The sequence below is a fragment of the Argentina silus genome (assembly GCF_951799395.1).
Source record: "Argentina silus genome assembly, chromosome: 18".
NCBI lineage: Eukaryota > Metazoa > Chordata > Actinopteri > Argentiniformes > Argentinidae > Argentina > Argentina silus.
In genome coordinates, this window is record NC_139672.1 from 15,055,481 (window position 1) to 15,075,480 (window position 20,000).

The window sequence follows — 20,000 nt, forward strand, 5'->3', positions numbered from 1 at the left end:
GAATTCAGTATTTAATTCTGTAATTAAGTATTAATTTGATTATCGTTTACTTTATGTCCTTGTCATGTGTAGTATGTTATTCTGAACTACGATCTGAGCATATCCACACAAAACACGTGATGTTTTATTGATATCGTCTTTGTGAATGTAAGATGTCCTCTCGTTGTGTAGTTGGTGTCTTGGCTGCTGTGAGAATTGCAATATTTGCAAAACTTGTGATAGGATTTTTATTTTAATTAGATATTGAGGATATATATATATATATATATATATATATATATATATATATGAATACCATTCCTCTATCTTCAGGTTGAGGTAATCAGACTTTGAGTAATGTTTTGGTAATAGTAATAATAAAGATGAATGAAAATAAAATGAAATGAAAATAAAAAAAAAAAACATTTTAACGCATAACATGAAATTTACGAATTGTAATGATCAGACATGCCTACAATCTGAAAAAAGGCATAAAAAACCCTAACCCCAAAACAAACACAGGATAAAAGCGTAACGCTGGGTCCTGGCTGAGAGTCTACCTCAGTGTTAGTTAGATGAGAGAGAGACACAAAGGCCTGGGCTGTGTTAATCAAGCCGTGATGAATTGGCCATGCTCTCACAAACACCGTCACATCACGAGTCCCTTGTGCATTCTCCACACAACTCAGACAAGGGCAGATTAATTCTATGAAGTGATCTTGTGGAGAAGGGCGTGCTCGACGCAGGTAGGAGGTGGCGAGGGTCAGCGGGAGGGAGGGAGGGGAGGGGTCAGGGGAAAGTTAAGTTCATGTAATGCACTTCAGAGGTGTGTGTGTGGGGGGTGGTGGTGGGGGGGTGACACATCTAAATCTGCTTAGTTAGCGTAGCGACACTAGCTAACAGATTATCATCCAGATTTGAGTAATAGACTCCTCATTTGGCTTTAATGCGTTTTGCATAGAGAGCAACCTCCTTTCATCACTCTTTAAGATGAATCGGCTTCCCGTGGCAAAAAGAAAAAGAAAAAATGTTCTAAAGATATTAGCCTGCCGGCAACTGCATAAATCATAACATTTTACTCATGGAGGCAAAGTTAAACACTTGCCCCTCTTAGACCCACACACACAGGATTATAGTGATGGAATAAATACATTTATTATTATTGAAATAAAAACTTTTGCATTTAATGTGATAATAAATGGTAGACCTGCTATATGTTTACTTCAAGACAATAGATTGTACAGTCATGGTGGTCGTTGTAGGGATCATGGTGGTCTTTGTTGGGGTGGTCGTTGTCGGGGGCGTGGTGGTCGTTGTCGAGGTGGTCTTTGTTGGGGTGGTCTTTGTTTAGGTCGTGCAACCACCAAAAAAGCAACATTTACTATGAGGGTAAAGTAGAGATTCTCAGCTTAAATTCCATGTTCATTTTTCAGATTGGTTTCACCATTTAGAAATTCCAACCCTTTTCATCCCCCTATTTCAGGGCACCAAAAGTATTGGAAAATTGTCTTGACAGGTGTTTCCTGGTTAGTCAGACGTGTTCATCATTTGTGCAGGCATAAGATAGCGGTCAATGTTGAGTATTGATTCATGGCTTGTATTTGCCTGGACCTAAGAGACGTCAATGAAGCCATTATGAGGCTGAAATCAGAAACATTCAAAACCTTAGACTTACTAAAATCAACAGTGTAACATTGTTTAAAAAGAAAGCATCGGTGAGCCCTGTAATTGCAAATGGGCTGGTAGGCCAAGGAAGACTTCTACAGTGGATGACCGAAGAGTGCTCCCCATTAAGAAAAACCCCAAAACTACTGTCAGGAAGTAGGCGTGACTTCCATCCGCAGAATGTCACAGCCAAACTAGAGGCTTCACTGCAAAGCGCAAATCACTAATTATCCTCAAAATGGATGGTCAGGTTATAGTTTGCTAAAAAAGTACTGGCAAAGCATGAGTAAGGAGGGAAAACTGGGAAGAAAGACAGAATCAAAAGCTTAGTTTAAAGTTTTATTTTGTTGACACATTGATCTCTTAAGTCCCATTGCAAAAGTGACAAGACAAACAGAAACAAATTATAATTTTGACACAGAACCATATCAAGTTCCATCCCCAAAAGTGGTAGTAGTTGGTCCCATGGTGGTAGTAGTCAGCGGCAACCAACCCCAAGGATTTGTCATTGTCGGAGTCGTGGTGGTGGTCGTCAGGGTGGTCGTAGGATTAGTCATTGGGGTTGTGGTGGTGGTCGTTGTCGGGGTGGTCGTTGTCGTCAGGGTCGTCGTAGGAGGTCACAGGAATGTAATCATGACATTAACTGCCAACAAATGACTAACAAAAGGTATACCTCAACTTCATGGAACGTTGAGAATACTGCAAGAACGATAAGTCAAAGGCAGCCCTTGTACTAATCCTCACCTGCAGCATAACGGTCTGTACTCTCAGCTGGAACACTGAAGAGGTGGGGTCACTGACTGGGGTCACCCCCAAATGTCGTCGTCATTGGTGGCGGCGACGGTCGTGTCCTCAAGCGTGGTGGCGGCGACGGTCGTGTCCTCAAGCGTGGTGGCGGCGGCCGTCGTGTCCTCAAGCGTGGTGGCGGCGACGGTCGTGTCCTCAAGCGTGGTGGCGGCGGCCGTCGTGTCCTCAAGCGTGGTGGCGGCGACGGTCGTGTCCTCAAGCGTGGTGGCGGCGACGGTCGTGTCCTCAAGCGTGGTGGCGGCGGCCGTCGTGTCCTCAAGCGTGGTGGCGGCGGCCGTCGTGTCCTCAAGCGTGGTGGCGGCGGCCGTCGTGTCCTCAAGCGTGGTGGCGGCGGCCGTCGTGTCCTCAAGCGTGGTGGCGGCGGCCGTCGTGTCCTCAAGCGTGGTGGCGGCGGCCGTCGTGTCCTCAAGCGTGGTGGCGGCGGCCGTCGTGTCCTCAAGCGTGGTGGCGGCGGCCGTCGTGTCCTCAAGCGTGGTGGCGGCGGCCGTCGTGTCCTCAAGCGTGGTGGCGGCGGCCGTCGTGTCCTCAAGCGTGGTGGCGGCGGCCGTCGTGTCCTCAAGCGTGGTGGCGGCGGCCGTCGTGTCCTCAAGCGTGGTGGCGGCGGCCGTCGTGTCCTCAAGCGTGGTGGCGGCGGCCGTCGTGTCCTCAAGCGTGGTGGCGGCGGCCGTCGTGTCCTCAAGCGTGGTGGCGGCGGCCGTCGTGTCCTCAAGCGTGGTGGCGGCGGCCGTCGTGTCCTCAAGCGTGGTGGCGGCGGCCGTCGTGTCCTCAAGCGTGGTGGCGGCGGCCGTCGTGTCCTCAAGCGTGGTGGCGGCGGCCGTCGTGTCCTCAAGCGTGGTGGCGGCGGCCGTCGTGTCCTCAAGCGTGGTGGCGGCGGCCGTCGTGTCCTCAAGCGTGGTGGCGGCGGCCGTCGTGTCCTCAAGCGTGGTGGCGGCGGCCGTCGTGTCCTCAAGCGTGGTGGCGGCGGCCGTCGTGTCCTCAAGCGTGGTGGCGGCGGCCGTCGTGTCCTCAAGCGTGGTGGCGGCGGCCGTCGTGTCCTCAAGCGTGGTGGCGGCGGCCGTCGTGTCCTCAAGCGTGGTGGCGGCGGCCGTCGTGTCCTCAAGCGTGGTGGCGGCGGCCGTCGTGTCCTCAAGCGTGGTGGCGGCGGCCGTCGTGTCCTCAAGCGTGGTGGCGGCGGGAGTCATGGTCGGCGTAATGGTTATTATAACTGGACAAGAGGAATTAATTCAAACAGGAAATTAGAGCAATTTGCTTCAATGACTTTTGCTACACATCTTTAATGTGCTTGCTAAATCATTACATTTTCTTTAAGTGCCATTTATAGTTTGGGAAATGTCAAGAACTATTGTTACCCACCTATGATGGAGCCAGGTATGATGTTCAAAATTGCAACTTGTGTCGTTGCTGATGAAAGTGCCATTAAAACCTCATCAATGGTAGGTGCATCTCCAGAGCTGAAGACTAGCACTACAACTGTGACAATTGACCCAAGACTGTGAACAAAAGAGCAAAGTCCTAAGTTTCACGATGCACCCGGTCACTTAAAAAGGTCTCACTGATATTTACCTGAAGCGTGTCACAGCAAGACTGATGAAGCCAGGAAACTGCGCACTTGCGTAGAGTGGTAGAAGCTGGAAAAAAAAAATCCTGGGTTAAAGATGATAGTACAGTTGCCGCAAACCATGGAATGCATTTCCACCTGTCTAACCAGTGTAGTGTTCAGAAGGAACTCTGTAGTACCCCAATAAACACATTCAGTGAAGAGGGTGAAGCTCGCCCAAATTGTCAACATTCTAGAATGCCAAGGGCGACTTGACCCAAAAATGCATACGTTCTGATGCTTCATTTCCTCGCCAATCAAAGTGTTGCTAGATAAAATACCACAACTCAGCACTGGGTGGAATTCTTCAGCAGCGAGTGAGTTAAGCACATTTGTCACCATTTAAACCCCATGCAGAGGGCATGGGTAAAAGAGAATTTGAAACAGGTACGTTGTCTAAGAGACACCTGCTGGATGGAAGTACTGCATCAGAGAAAGACTTACAAGACAGCCCCCCTTCACATGCCTGCACAAACCACTGCTGGGTCCATCAAAGTTTGTAGCTTGTGACAGTTAAACAGCATTGGTAGGTAGACTGTCGCTTCTGCCAGAGATGGCTCAAATGTAACCATGTCTGTCAACTATCGCTATGCAGATGCTAACTAATGCCATCTGGCCTATGCATCTAAGCTCACAGGAACATAATCATTCCATTTAACTAACAAGTTCTCTAGACAGTATACCTCAACTTCATGGAATTTTGAGAATTCTGCAAGAACAAGTCAGACAGCCCTTGTACTAATCCTCACCTGCTCATTAACCATCAGTGCTCTGAGCTGGAACGCTAAAGAGGTGGGGTCACTGAGAGCTGCAGTGAAGTCCTCGTTACTGGTGAACGTGAGTGTGAATGTAATAGTCGCCGGAGTAGTGGTTGTCGCAGGGGTCATAGCCGTCGTGTCCTCAAGCGTGGTGGCGGCGGCCGTCGTGTCCTCAAGCGTGGTGGCGGCGGCCGTCGTGTCCTCAAGCGTGGTGGCGGCGGCCGTCGTGTCCTCAAGCGTGGTGGCGGCGGCCGTCGTGTCCTCAAGCGTGGTGGCGGCGACGGTCGTGTCCTCAAGCGTGGTGGCGGCGACGGTCGTGTCCTCAAGCGTGGTGGCGGCGGCAGTGGTGTCGTCAAGCGTGGTGGCGGCGGCAGTGGTGTCGTCGTCAGGGGTGGTGGCGGGAGTCGTGGTCGGCGTAGTGGTTATTATAACTGGACAAGAGGAATTAATTCAAACAGGAAATTAGAGCAATCTTCAATGTGCTTGCTAAATCATTATTACATTTTCTTTAAGTGCCATTTATAGTTTGGGAAGTGTCAAGAACTATTGTTACCCACCTATGATGGAGCCAGGTATGATTTTCAAAATTGCAACTTGTGTCGTTGCTGATGAAAGTGCCATTAAAACCTCATCAATGGTAGGTGCATCTCCAGAGCTGAAGACTAGCACTACAACTGTGACAATTGACCCAGGACTGTGAACAAAAGAGCAAAGTCGTAAGTTTCACAACGCGCCCGGTCACTTAAAAAGGTCTCACTGATATTTACCTGAAGCGTGTCACAGCAAGTCCGATGAAGCCAGGAAACTGCGTACTTGCGTAGAGTGGTACAAGCTGGAAAAAAAAAAATCCTGGGTTAAAGATGATAGTACAGTTGCCGCAAACCATGGAATGCATTTCCACCTGTCTAACCAGTGTAGTGTTCAGAAGGAACTCTGTAGTACCCCAATAAACACATTCAGTGAAGAGGGTGAAGCTCGCCCAAATTGTCAACATTCTAGAATGCCAAGGGCGACTTGAACCAAAAATGCATACGTTCTGATGCTTCATTTCCTCGCCAATCAAAGTGTTGCTAGATAAAATACCACAACTCAGCACTGGGTGGAATTCTTCAGCAGCGAGTGAGTTAAGCACATTTGTCACCATTTAAACCCCATGCAGAGGGCATGGGTAAAAGAGAATTTGAAACAGGTACGTTGTCTAAGAGACACCTGCTGGATGGAAGTACTGCATCAGAGAAAGACTTACAAGACAGCCCCCCTTCACATGCCTGCACAAACCACTGCTGGGTCCATCAAAGTTTGTAGCTTGTGACAGTTAAACAGCATTGGTAGGTAGACTGTCGCTTCTGCCAGAGATGGCTCAAATGAAACCATGTCTGTCAACTATTGCTATGAAGATGCTAACTAATGCCATCTGGCCTATGCATCTAAGCTCACAGGAACATAATCATTCCATTTAACTGCCTTTAACAAATTCTCTAGACAGTATACCTCAACTTTATGGAATGTTGAGAATTCTGCAAGAACAAGTCAGACAGCCCTTGTACTAATCCTCACCTGCTTCTTAACGATCAGTGCTCTGAGCCGGAACGCTAAAGAGGTGGGGTCACTGAGAGCTGCAGTGAAGACCTTGTTACTGGTGAACGTGAGTGTGAATGTAATAGTCGCCGGAGTAGTGGTTGTCGCAGGGGTCATAGTCGTCGTAGGGGTCGTGGCGGTCGCAGGGGTCGTGGTCATCGTCACAGGCATGACCCCTATGACAACTGGACAAGCAGGATGAATGCAAAACAGGAAATTAGTGAAATTTAGTTCAATGAGTGTGTTCACTGTACCTGCAGAGTTCAAATTAGGTGTCACCCACCTATGATGGAGCCAGGTATGATTTTCAGAATTGCAACTTCTGTTGTTGCTGATGCAAGTATGGTCAAAATCTGAACATTGGTGGGTGCAGTTCCACTGAAGACTAGCAGTACAGTTGTGACGATTAACCCAGGGCTGAGAATGAAAGCACAATCATTAGTTCCATGACGCACCCGATCATTCAAAGTAGTCCGTCTCACTGATTTACCTGAAAGTCGTCACGGTAACACTGACCAAGTTGGGAAATACAATTCGGTAGAGTGGTTCAAGCTGAAAAAAACAAAACAGTTAAATAGATTAGTACAGTTGTTGCAAACCATGGAATGAAGTCTCACATGTTGGACCAGTGTAGTGTTCAGATGGCACCCTTGTCGACAGATTTCTGGCACCAGCCTTGATTTCAGTGTATAACTACTGTATTTACAGATGAATGAGCCTGGCGGACATCCTGAAGAAATCGTACCCTCGTCATTCCTTTGCGATTTTAAATCACCACACCTTGTCCTTTGTTGGGAAGGACATTCGAGGGGGACAGCAGGATATACTTCGAGTTTTGGGTTAGGCCTGTCACGAGCACCGTTCTTCTGTGTTGTCCTTGACATGCTAATGTAGGGTTAAAACTCATGTTGCTTTGAAACTGTTAAATTGGTTATTTTGTTGATACTCCATTCTCATTCTTCCTAAGTGCATTAATGTTGTGCGCTAGATAAAGGTTCTGTTAATACAGCACGACGATCGTGACCAGGTTCTCCCATTCGATGTTCACATGCATCATTAACGACTCACTCTACGCATCAGCTTCAAAATACTGGCCTGAGCGTAAAGTCCTTGCAATCTGATTTCTTAACTTGAGCGCATGGTGAAAATAGCCTTTTGGGTATTTTTAAATGGAATCTACGATCCGATATGATCGATTGTCCGTCACAGGGATGAGCACAGCATTATCGATCATTATTAATCATGTAATATCTCCTGGAGTCAGACACAGTATAACGTAACGATAACTTGTATTAGTTTGTCATGTGACCACTTGTGTGGAGTTTGTACGATCATGTCCATAACTGCTAGAAGTAATCATTGGGAATAAATGTCTTATGTTTGACACGTCATCTATTCTTCGGGGTTTTATTTTCTTATTCTATACTGACTCCATTACCCACAATAAAGTTTTGGTTTTAAACATTTGTCACCATATAAACCCCACCCAGAGGGCCTTGGTAAAAGAATTTGACACCATGCCTGTGCAAATCAAGCTTGATCCATTAAAGTTTGTGACAATTAAATAACATGGCTCCTGCATTTGAAAGGTAGCCTAACGATGCTTCCATCAGATGAACAAGGTCTCATTTGAGCCTTCAGTCAACTATTGCCATGCAGATGCTAACTAATGAGACATCTTGCCTCACAGGAACATTATTACCATAACATTTTAACATTTACAAATAATCTGTAAAGTGTATACTTCAATGTCATGGATCGTTGAGAACTCTGTAAGAATGACGACAGCCAGAGACAGCCCCTCTACTAATCCTCACCAGCTGCGCAGTGAGCTGTGCTTTCAGCTGGAATCCTGGAGAGGTGGGGTCACTGAGATCTGCAGTGAAAACCTCGTTACTGCTGAATGAGAGTGTCATTGTAGTTGTCATGGGCGTAGTGGTTGTCATCAGGGTAGTCATGGTGGTCGGGGTAGTCGCGGTTGTCGCCGGGACAGCAGTAACTGCTGTTGACGGGGCAGTGGTGCTTATGAGAACTGAAGCGGGATTAATTGAGACAGGAAATTAGTGTAATTTGGTTCAATGAGTTTTGCTATGCATGTTCCCTGACACTACCTGCCAAGTTACAATCACATTTTCTTCAAACGCTTTTCATGATTTGGGAAATGTCAAGAACTGTCACCCACCAATGATGGAGCCAGGTATGATGTTCAGAAAAGCAACTACTGTTGTTGCTGATGCAAGTATGATCACAACCTGATTAATGCTGGGTACCGGTCCAGAGCTGAAGACAAGCAGTGCAATTGTGATGACTGACCCAGATCTGCAAATGAAAGAGCAACCGTTAGTTTCATGCTGTGGCAGATGAATTAAAAATAGTCTCACTTTGATATTTACCTGAAGCTCAACACAGTAACACCAAGCCAGTTGGGAAATGTTTTTCGGAAGAGTGGTTCAAGCTGAAAAACAGGTTTAGAGACATTTATAGGGTTAAGGTTAGTTCCCTTGTCATTTTGTAAGATACATCTAGTGCCTTTAAATTAAGGCACAGTGAATTACACCCCACCCAATCTCCATAACACTTCTCCTGTTTCAGGGAGGTAGACACGAATGTTGTAATGTCCCATAGTGTTTTGAAGACACATGGATCACCAATTGAACCCCATCCAGGTTTAAATCTTAATTTCTTTTAAAGACAGTCAACTGCTGGGAGTACAGCATAAATCAACCTTTAAACATTTACTAATAAGCAAGCTCTGAAGTGTATACCTTAATATAATTGGTCATTGTCAATTCTGTAAGAATGACCAGTCAGACACCCCTTCTACCAATCCTCACCTGCTGCACAGTGAGCAGTGCTCTCAGCTGGAATCCTGGAGAGGTGGGGTCACTGAGATCTACAGTGAAGTCCTCGTTACAGCTGTAAATTAGTGTGATTGTAGTAGTCATGGGCACAGTAGTGGTAGTCGGGAGGGTGGTAGTCGGGGTTGTGGTTGTCAGGGTTGTGATTTTTGGGGTGGTAGTCTTCTCTGACCAATATGGTGCAGTGGGAACAATCGGGAAGTCCCAAAAATTCCAGTAGGGGTCATCGACTTGTCTCCGAATACGACTTGACCTTGACGGACGTGTGAAAGTCTGAGGGTCACAGGAGACCTCAACAGTGGACATCTCTCCAGCGGAGTTCAGATAAACCAGTTGAAGGGAGGGACTGACATACTGCGAAGGCAATCGGTAGCAGAGATAACATGTTGATTAACGCAAACTTGGGAACAATATGGTACTAAATTCATAAGACATCAGTTAAAACAAACAGCTTTAAAACAGGCCTTTACCTCCACCACTGATTGGGATAACCTGACGAACAAGGCATTGAGACTGCGCCACTGAGTCACATTGTATCCATCTTGAACATGCAGCAAGGCCTCTGGACCTGCAACACATTTGAAGGGCCAACTGAAAATGACATGGTTCTACACATCACTTCAGGAAACCTGAGGGGCAATTTCCATTTAACATCACTCTGGCCACATTCCATTTGGGTCCCTAGCCCCTTGCCATGTTCACTGATCTGAAGGGACCAGATACATGTGCATTATGGTGATGTCACCATCTAGCCCTCCAATTGGTGTAGCTCATCAGTCACCCATGTAGTCCCTTCAAATCTGTGGGTACATTTACAGGTCCTGAAAACTACCAAGAACTCTTTTTAGCCATCTTTGGAAATGTCAAGATGACACATACCAATGAAGTCATTTCTCCAAACAGAACAGGTGACCTCCAAAACAAATTAATATAAACTGATCAGCAGGACTTACCAAGCACCTTAACCTCCTTTAGTGTGCCAGCTGGTAGTTTCACAGTCATGTCCGTTCTACCACAGGTAACCTGGGGCACCACTGGCGTCGGTGGCAGAGAGGTAGGGGAGATGGTGGGAGACGGACAAGTAGCAGTGCCGGACAAGTTCCTCATCAGAAGGCGGTCAAAATACTGCACTTTCACAGAGTGGTACTGCACTCCACCCGCAGTCTATGGGGAGAGACATTGGAACATGGGTAAAGCCGACATGCAACCTACCTGTCACCTTCAGGTTTTGAGTGGTGACAAGTGGTAGAAACTCAAGACAACCTCCATTTTACTTCCATCAATCCAAGCTATACAGAGTAGTCAACATTTCAGCAAGAGGAACAATACTGACCCATTGGGTCAGGTGGCAGCCTCTGTAGGAAACATGTAACAGCAGCCAAGGCCCATGTTTAGTCTGAACATGGTGACAGTGCTCTGGTAGAATCATCAGGGAAAGGGGTGCCATTTCATCTGTGACAAGAAACACAAGAACTTCAAATAGTGCAAGGTGCCAAAGGCATTCAAATATCAACCAGTCAAAAAAGGATTTTAGTAGTTTGAAGGTTCATGCGTTACCCACCTTTTACCAAGTAGAGATCAGCCTGTCGGATCATCGAGAACCTGATGAACAGCCCCTCATCGCCACAATGATACAAGGGCTGCTTGACACACAACTGCCTTCCGGTTTCAGGAGTCCTCTGAAAACCTAAACATAAAACATTGCAAGGACATTCTACAGTGTTCATCGGCTACTAGATGGTCAAGACAAATCCTGCCAATAACCAACCATGAGGTTACTAATGTCTCCAAAGAAGTTGCCATGAAACTAGGCAGTCAGATTCACAGTTTACCATGTAAAGCACATGGATAGTTTCCTGTGGCATACAGTTACCTTCAAGGTATTTCCAAGTCACCGCATGGATGGGTGTTTCGCTTGGCAGGTCATCCGAGGGCACAGAAGCTTCATAGTTAGAATAATGACCATCATATGCCCGGTCCTCACCAGCCAATGATTGGTCGGCCTCATCCGCGTTAACGTTGCCTTCTCCAGTGTTGAGCCGGGCTAGTGCGAATTCAACACAAACCCAAGCCATCAATAAACGCGCCATTAACGCCAGCGTTGCATTCAACGCCATTCTCATGAGGGACATGATTACAAACTCTATCCCCAGACATTAAATACACCAACCAATTAACTATCACAATCAGCCCATGATCATCTTCACCTGCGTTTGTCAATCAAGGTGGTGAGTTTGGGTCATCTTCAATTGATTGACGAAAACATTTGTTCACATACACTTATAACATTCAGGTCAAACCTGTTTTTGATAACTTCATACGTGTTTGTGTGCTGGCAATAAACTACTGCTCCTGCTTCGTTCTTCCTTGTTGCTGCTGTGCCATTGCAAAACAAAATGTATTATGAGATGTGTTTCTTCAGTGATTTCATGGAATGAATTGGTATTAATTGGTATTTGGGTGGGTGCTGTTGTAAAGTGAGATAAGATAGGATTTGACAGTTAGCACACTTCTGCAATAACACCCACCCTGAAAACAGATGAATACCCTGAATTTACTGAAGAAACACATCTCATTACAGTTTTTTGTTTTGCGATCATACAGCAGCAACAAGGAAGAAAGAAGCAGCTTACTGCAAGGCAACAAACAAACAAACAAACATAAAGTTATAAATAAGTGTTTGTGATGAACGTATTGCAACAAAGGTTACGTATAAATAATACATTGAAAATTAATGGGAGCAATTATAACAATGTAGTTGTCTTCTTCAGGCCATTGAAGGTGACCCAAACTATTCCGTCTTCATTGACAAGCAGGTGAAGGTGATCATGGGCTGATTGTGATAGTTAATTGGTTGGTGTATTTAATGTCTGGGGATAGAGTTTGTAATCATGTCCCTCATGAGAATGGCGTTGAATGCAACGCTGGCGTTAATGGCGCGTTTATTGATGGCTTGGGTTTGTGTTGAATTCGCACTAGCCCGGCTCAACACTGGAGAAGGCAACGTTAACGCGGATGAGGCCGACCAATCATTGGCTGGTGAGGACCGGGCATATGATGGTCATTATTCTAACCATGAAGCTTCTGTGCCCTCGGATGACCTGCCAAGCGAAACACCCATCCATGCGGTGACTTGGAAATACCTTGAAGGTAACTGTATGCCACAGGAAACTATCCATGTGCTTTACATGGTAAACTGTGAATCTGACTGCCTAGTTTCATGGCAACTTCTTTGGAGACATTAGTAACCTCATGGTTGGTTATTGGCAGGATTTGTCTTGACCATCTAGTAGCCGATGAACACTGTAGAATGTCCTTGCAATGTTTTATGTTTAGGTTTTCAGAGGACTCCTGAAACCGGAAGGCAGTTGTGTGTCAAGCAGCCCTTGTATCATTGTGGCGATGAGGGGCTGTTCATCAGGTTCTCGATGATCCGACAGGCTGATCTCTACTTGGTAAAAGGTGGGTAACGCATGAACCTTCAAACTACTAAAATCCTTTTTTGACTGGTTGATATTTGAATGCCTTTGGCACCTTGCACTATTTGAAGTTCTTGTGTTTCTTGTCACAGATGAAATGGCACCCCTTTCCCTGATGATTCTACCAGAGCACTGTCACCATGTTCAGACTAAACATGGGCCTTGGCTGCTGTTACATGTTTCCTACAGAGGCTGCCACCTGACCCAATGGGTCAGTATTGTTCCTCTTGCTGAAATGTTGACTACTCTGTATAGCTTGGATTGATGGAAGTAAAATGGAGGTTGTCTTGAGTTTCTACCACTTGTCACCACTCAAAACCTGAAGGTGACAGGTAGGTTGCATGTCGGCTTTACCCATGTTCCAATGTCTCTCCCCATAGACTGCGGGTGGAGTGCAGTACCACTCTGTGAAAGTGCAGTATTTTGACCGCCTTCTGATGAGGAACTTGTCCGGCACTGCTACTTGTCCGTCTCCCACCATCTCCCCTACCTCTCTGCCACCGACGCCAGTGGTGCCCCAGGTTACCTGTGGTAGAACGGACATGACTGTGAAACTACCAGCTGGCACACTAAAGGAGGTTAAGGTGCTTGGTAAGTCCTGCTGATCAGTTTATATTAATTTGTTTTGGAGGTCACCTGTTCTGTTTGGAGAAATGACTTCATTGGTATGTGTCATCTTGACATTTCCAAAGATGGCTAAAAAGAGTTCTTGGTAGTTTTCAGGACCTGTAAATGTACCCACAGATTTGAAGGGACTACATGGGTGACTGATGAGCTACACCAATTGGAGGGCTAGATGGTGACATCACCATAATGCACATGTATCTGGTCCCTTCAGATCAGTGAACATGGCAAGGGGCTAGGGACCCAAATGGAATGTGGCCAGAGTGATGTTAAATGGAAATTGCCCCTCAGGTTTCCTGAAGTGATGTGTAGAACCATGTCATTTTCAGTTGGCCCTTCAAATGTGTTGCAGGTCCAGAGGCCTTGCTGCATGTTCAAGATGGATACAATGTGACTCAGTGGCGCAGTCTCAATGCCTTGTTCGTCAGGTTATCCCAATCAGTGGTGGAGGTAAAGGCCTGTTTTAAAGCTGTTTGTTTTAACTGATGTCTTATGAATTTAGTACCATATTGTTCCCAAGTTTGCGTTAATCAACATGTTATCTCTGCTACCGATTGCCTTCGCAGTATGTCAGTCCCTCCCTTCAACTGGTTTATCTGAACTCCGCTGGAGAGATGTCCACTGTTGAGGTCTCCTGTGACCCTCAGACTTTCACACGTCCGTCAAGGTCAAGTCGTATTCGGAGACAAGTCGATGACCCCTACTGGAATTTTTGGGACTTCCCGATTGTTCCCACTGCACCATATTGGTCAGAGAAGACTACCACCCCAAAAATCACAACCCTGACAACCACAACCCCGACTACCACCCTCCCGACTACCACTACTGTGCCCATGACTACTACAATCACACTAATTTACAGCTGTAACGAGGACTTCACTGTAGATCTCAGTGACCCCACCTCTCCAGGATTCCAGCTGAGAGCACTGCTCACTGTGCAGCAGGTGAGGATTGGTAGAAGGGGTGTCTGACTGGTCATTCTTACAGAATTGACAATGACCAATTATATTAAGGTATACACTTCAGAGCTTGCTTATTAGTAAATGTTTAAAGGTTGATTTATGCTGTACTCCCAGCAGTTGACTGTCTTTAAAAGAAATTAAGATTTAAACCTGGATGGGGTTCAATTGGTGATCCATGTGTCTTCAAAACACTATGGGACATTACAACATTCGTGTCTACCTCCCTGAAACAGGAGAAGTGTTATGGAGATTGGGGGGGTGTAATTCACTGTGCCTTAATTTAAAGGCACTAGATGTATCTTACAAAATGACAAGGGAACTAACCTTAACCCTATAAATGTCTCTAAACCTGTTTTTCAGCTTGAACCACTCTTCCGAAAAACATTTCCCAACTGGCTTGGTGTTACTGTGTTGAGCTTCAGGTAAATATCAAAGTGAGACTATTTTTAATTCATCTGCCACAGCATGAAACTAACGGTTGCTCTTTCATTTGCAGATCTGGGTCAGTCATCACAATTGCACTGCTTGTCTTCAGCTCTGGACCGGTACCCAGCATTAATCAGGTTGTGATCATACTTGCATCAGCAACAACAGTAGTTGCTTTTCTGAACATCATACCTGGCTCCATCATTGGTGGGTGACAGTTCTTGACATTTCCCAAATCATGAAAAGCGTTTGAAGAAAATGTGATTGTAACTTGGCAGGTAGTGTCAGGGAACATGCATAGCAAAACTCATTGAACCAAATTACACTAATTTCCTGTCTCAATTAATCCCGCTTCAGTTCTCATAAGCACCACTGCCCCGTCAACAGCAGTTACTGCTGTCCCGGCGACAACCGCGACTACCCCGACCACCATGACTACCCTGATGACAACCACTACGCCCATGACAACTACAATGACACTCTCATTCAGCAGTAACGAGGTTTTCACTGCAGATCTCAGTGACCCCACCTCTCCAGGATTCCAGCTGAAAGCACAGCTCACTGCGCAGCTGGTGAGGATTAGTAGAGGGGCTGTCTCTGGCTGTCGTCATTCTTACAGAGTTCTCAACGATCCATGACATTGAAGTATACACTTTACAGATTATTTGTAAATGTTAAAATGTTATGGTAATAATGTTCCTGTGAGGCAAGATGTCTCATTAGTTAGCATCTGCATGGCAATAGTTGACTGAAGGCTCAAATGAGACCTTGTTCATCTGATGGAAGCATCGTTAGGCTACCTTTCAAATGCAGGAGCCATGTTATTTAATTGTCACAAACTTTAATGGATCAAGCTTGATTTGCACAGGCATGGTGTCAAATTCTTTTACCAAGGCCCTCTGGGTGGGGTTTATATGGTGACAAATGTTTAAAACCAAAACTTTATTGTGGGTAATGGAGTCAGTATAGAATAAGAAAATAAAACCCCGAAGAATAGATGACGTGTCAAACATAAGACATTTATTCCCAATGATTACTTCTAGCAGTTATGGACATGATCGTACAAACTCCACACAAGTGGTCACATGACAAACTAATACAAGTTATCGTTACGTTATACTGTGTCTGACTCCAGGAGATATTACATGATTAATAATGATCGATAATGCTGTGCTCATCCCTGTGACGGACAATCGATCATATCGGATCGTAGATTCCATTTAAAAATACCCAAAAGGCTATTTTCACCATGCGCTCAAGTTAAGAAATCAGATTGCAAGGACTTTACGCTCAGGCCAGTATTTTGAAGCTGATGCGTAGAGTGAGTCGTTAATGATGCATGTGAACATCGAATGGGAGAACCTGGTCACGATCGTCGTGCTGTATTAACAGAACCTTTATCTAGCGCACAACATTAATGCACTTAGGAAGAATGAGAATGGAGTATCAACAAAATAACCAATTTAACAGTTTCAAAGCAACATGAGTTTTAACCCTACATTAGCATGTCAAGGACAACACAGAAGAACGGTGCTCGTGACAGGCCTAACCCAAAACTCGAAGTATATCCTGCTGTCCCCCTCGAATGTCCTTCCCAACAAAGGACAAGGTGTGGTGATTTAAAATCGCAAAGGAATGACGAGGGTACGATTTCTTCAGGATGTCCGCCAGGCTCATTCATCTGTAAATACAGTAGTTATACACTGAAATCAAGGCTGGTGCCAGAAATCTGTCGACAAGGGTGCCATCTGAACACTACACTGGTCCAACATGTGAGACTTCATTCCATGGTTTGCAACAACTGTACTAATCTATTTAACTGTTTTGTTTTTTTCAGCTTGAACCACTCTACCGAATTGTATTTCCCAACTTGGTCAGTGTTACCGTGACGACTTTCAGGTAAATCAGTGAGACGGACTACTTTGAATGATCGGGTGCGTCATGGAACTAATGATTGTGCTTTCATTCTCAGCCCTGGGTTAATCGTCACAACTGTACTGCTAGTCTTCAGTGGAACTGCACCCACCAATGTTCAAATTTTGACCATACTTGCATCAGCAACAACAGAAGTTGCAATTCTGAAAATCATACCTGGCTCCATCATAGGTGGGTGACACCTAATTTGAACTCTGCAGGTACAGTGAACACACTCATTGAACTAAATTTCACTAATTTCCTGTTTTGCATTCATCCTGCTTGTCCAGTTGTCATAGGGGTCATGCCTGTGACGATGACCACGACCCCTGCGACCGCCACGACCCCTACGACGACTATGACCCCTGCGACAACCACTACTCCGGCGACTATTACATTCACACTCACGTTCACCAGTAACAAGGTCTTCACTGCAGCTCTCAGTGACCCCACCTCTTTAGCGTTCCGGCTCAGAGCACTGATCGTTAAGAAGCAGGTGAGGATTAGTACAAGGGCTGTCTGACTTGTTCTTGCAGAATTCTCAACATTCCATAAAGTTGAGGTATACTGTCTAGAGAATTTGTTAAAGGCAGTTAAATGGAATGATTATGTTCCTGTGAGCTTAGATGCATAGGCCAGATGGCATTAGTTAGCATCTTCATAGCAATAGTTGACAGACATGGTTTCATTTGAGCCATCTCTGGCAGAAGCGACAGTCTACCTACCAATGCTGTTTAACTGTCACAAGCTACAAACTTTGATGGACCCAGCAGTGGTTTGTGCAGGCATGTGAAGGGGGGCTGTCTTGTAAGTCTTTCTCTGATGCAGTACTTCCATCCAGCAGGTGTCTCTTAGACAACGTACCTGTTTCAAATTCTCTTTTACCCATGCCCTCTGCATGGGGTTTAAATGGTGACAAATGTGCTTAACTCACTCGCTGCTGAAGAATTCCACCCAGTGCTGAGTTGTGGTATTTTATCTAGCAACACTTTGATTGGCGAGGAAATGAAGCATCAGAACGTATGCATTTTTGGTTCAAGTCGCCCTTGGCATTCTAGAATGTTGACAATTTGGGCGAGCTTCACCCTCTTCACTGAATGTGTTTATTGGGGTACTACAGAGTTCCTTCTGAACACTACACTGGTTAGACAGGTGGAAATGCATTCCATGGTTTGCGGCAACTGTACTATCATCTTTAACCCAGGATTTTTTTTTTTCCAGCTTGTACCACTCTACGCAAGTACGCAGTTTCCTGGCTTCATCGGACTTGCTGTGACACGCTTCAGGTAAATATCAGTGAGACCTTTTTAAGTGACCGGGCGCGTTGTGAAACTTACGACTTTGCTCTTTTGTTCACAGTCCTGGGTCAATTGTCACAGTTGTAGTGCTAGTCTTCAGCTCTGGAGATGCACCTACCATTGATGAGGTTTTAATGGCACTTTCATCAGCAACGACACAAGTTGCAATTTTGAAAATCATACCTGGCTCCATCATAGGTGGGTAACAATAGTTCTTGACACTTCCCAAACTATAAATGGCACTTAAAGAAAATGTAATAATGATTTAGCAAGCACATTGAAGATTGCTCTAATTTCCTGTTTGAATTAATTCCTCTTGTCCAGTTATAATAACCACTACGCCGACCACGACTCCCGCCACCACCCCTGACGACGACACCACTGTCGCCGCCACCACGCTTGAGGACACGACGGCTGCCGCCACCACGCTTGAGGACACGACCGTCGCCGCCACCACGCTTGAGGACACGACCGTCGCCGCCACCACGCTTGAGGACACGACCGTCGCCGCCACCACGCTTGAGGACACGACGGCCGCCGCCACCACGCTTGAGGACACGACCGTCGCCGCCACCACGCTTGAGGACACGACCGTCGCCGCCACCACGCTTGAGGACACGACCGTCGCCGCCACCACGCTTGAGGACACGACCGTCGCCGCCACCACGCTTGAGGACACGACCGTCGCCGCCACCACGCTTGAGGACACGACCGTCGCCGCCACCACGCTTGAGGACACGACCGTCGCCGCCACCACGCTTGAGGACACGACCGTCGCCGCCACCACGCTTGAGGACACGACCGTCGCCGCCACCACGCTTGAGGACACGACGGCCGCCGCCACCACGCTTGAGGACACGACGGCCGCCGCCACCACGCTTGAGGACACGACGGCCGCCGCCACCACGCTTGAGGACACGACGGCCGCCGCCACCACGCTTGAGGACACGACGGCCGCCGCCACCACGCTTGAGGACACGACGGCCGCCGCCACCACGCTTGAGGACACGACGGCCGCCGCCACCACGCTTGAGGACACGACCGTCGCCGCCACCACGCTTGAGGACACGACCGTCGCCGCCACCACGCTTGAGGACACGACGGTCGCCGCCACCACGCTTGAGGACACGACGGTCGCCGCCACCACGCTTGAGGACACGACGGTCGCCGCCACCACGCTTGAGGACACGACGGCCGCCGCCACCACGCTTGAGGACACGACGGCCGCCGCCACCACGCTTGAGGACACGACCGTCGCCGCCACCACGCTTGAGGACACGACCGTCGCCGCCACCACGCTTGAGGACACGACCGTCGCCGCCACCACGCTTGAGGACACGACCGTCGCCGCCACCACCGTTGAGGACACGACCGTCGCCGCCACCACGCTTGAGGACACCACCGTTGACAGTTGTTGTAATCAACGGTGATTTTCTTTAGGATGTGTTTCAAGGTTCGATATCAGATCAGCTCAAGATTTGTTGTGGTTGTTTTTCATGTATCTGTGACCATTTCTTATTAAATGGGTTCAACATTCAAGATTGGTTGTGGTTGTTTTGTGTATAGATGTGGACAGATAATATCCCATAGCTGCTTGTCTTGCAATAGCTGGACACTGGAGTTGAAGGTGTTCTCTTCAAGGGCATCTATGAAACGTTCCTTGCTGCTCAACCCTGCTCCCTGTGCGGTGCTGCACACGCACACTGAGGGCTCCCATGTCTGTCTTTCTCTTTCTTGATTCCCCCTCTTAAGTGGAGGGCTGGGTGAGGGAGAGACGGGGGATGATATAATGATGCTTCCCATGTCTAGTCTATCTGTAAACCTCACACACAGACTCTCTCTGCATTCTTCAGCCGAGCTCCAGGAAACCCTGTTTAAAGTGCCTCAAAGCGGAGCAGCCTTTGGTTCTGATCCCAGGCTGTTTCATCTGCAGAAAGATGGTATGGTGTCTACCATGCTGTCACTGCTGTGACACTGTCCCGCTTTCTATGGGGCACTTTGCTCATTAGGGAAGAGGGACTGGCTGGCTCCCTGCTCAACTCCGTCACACCGTAG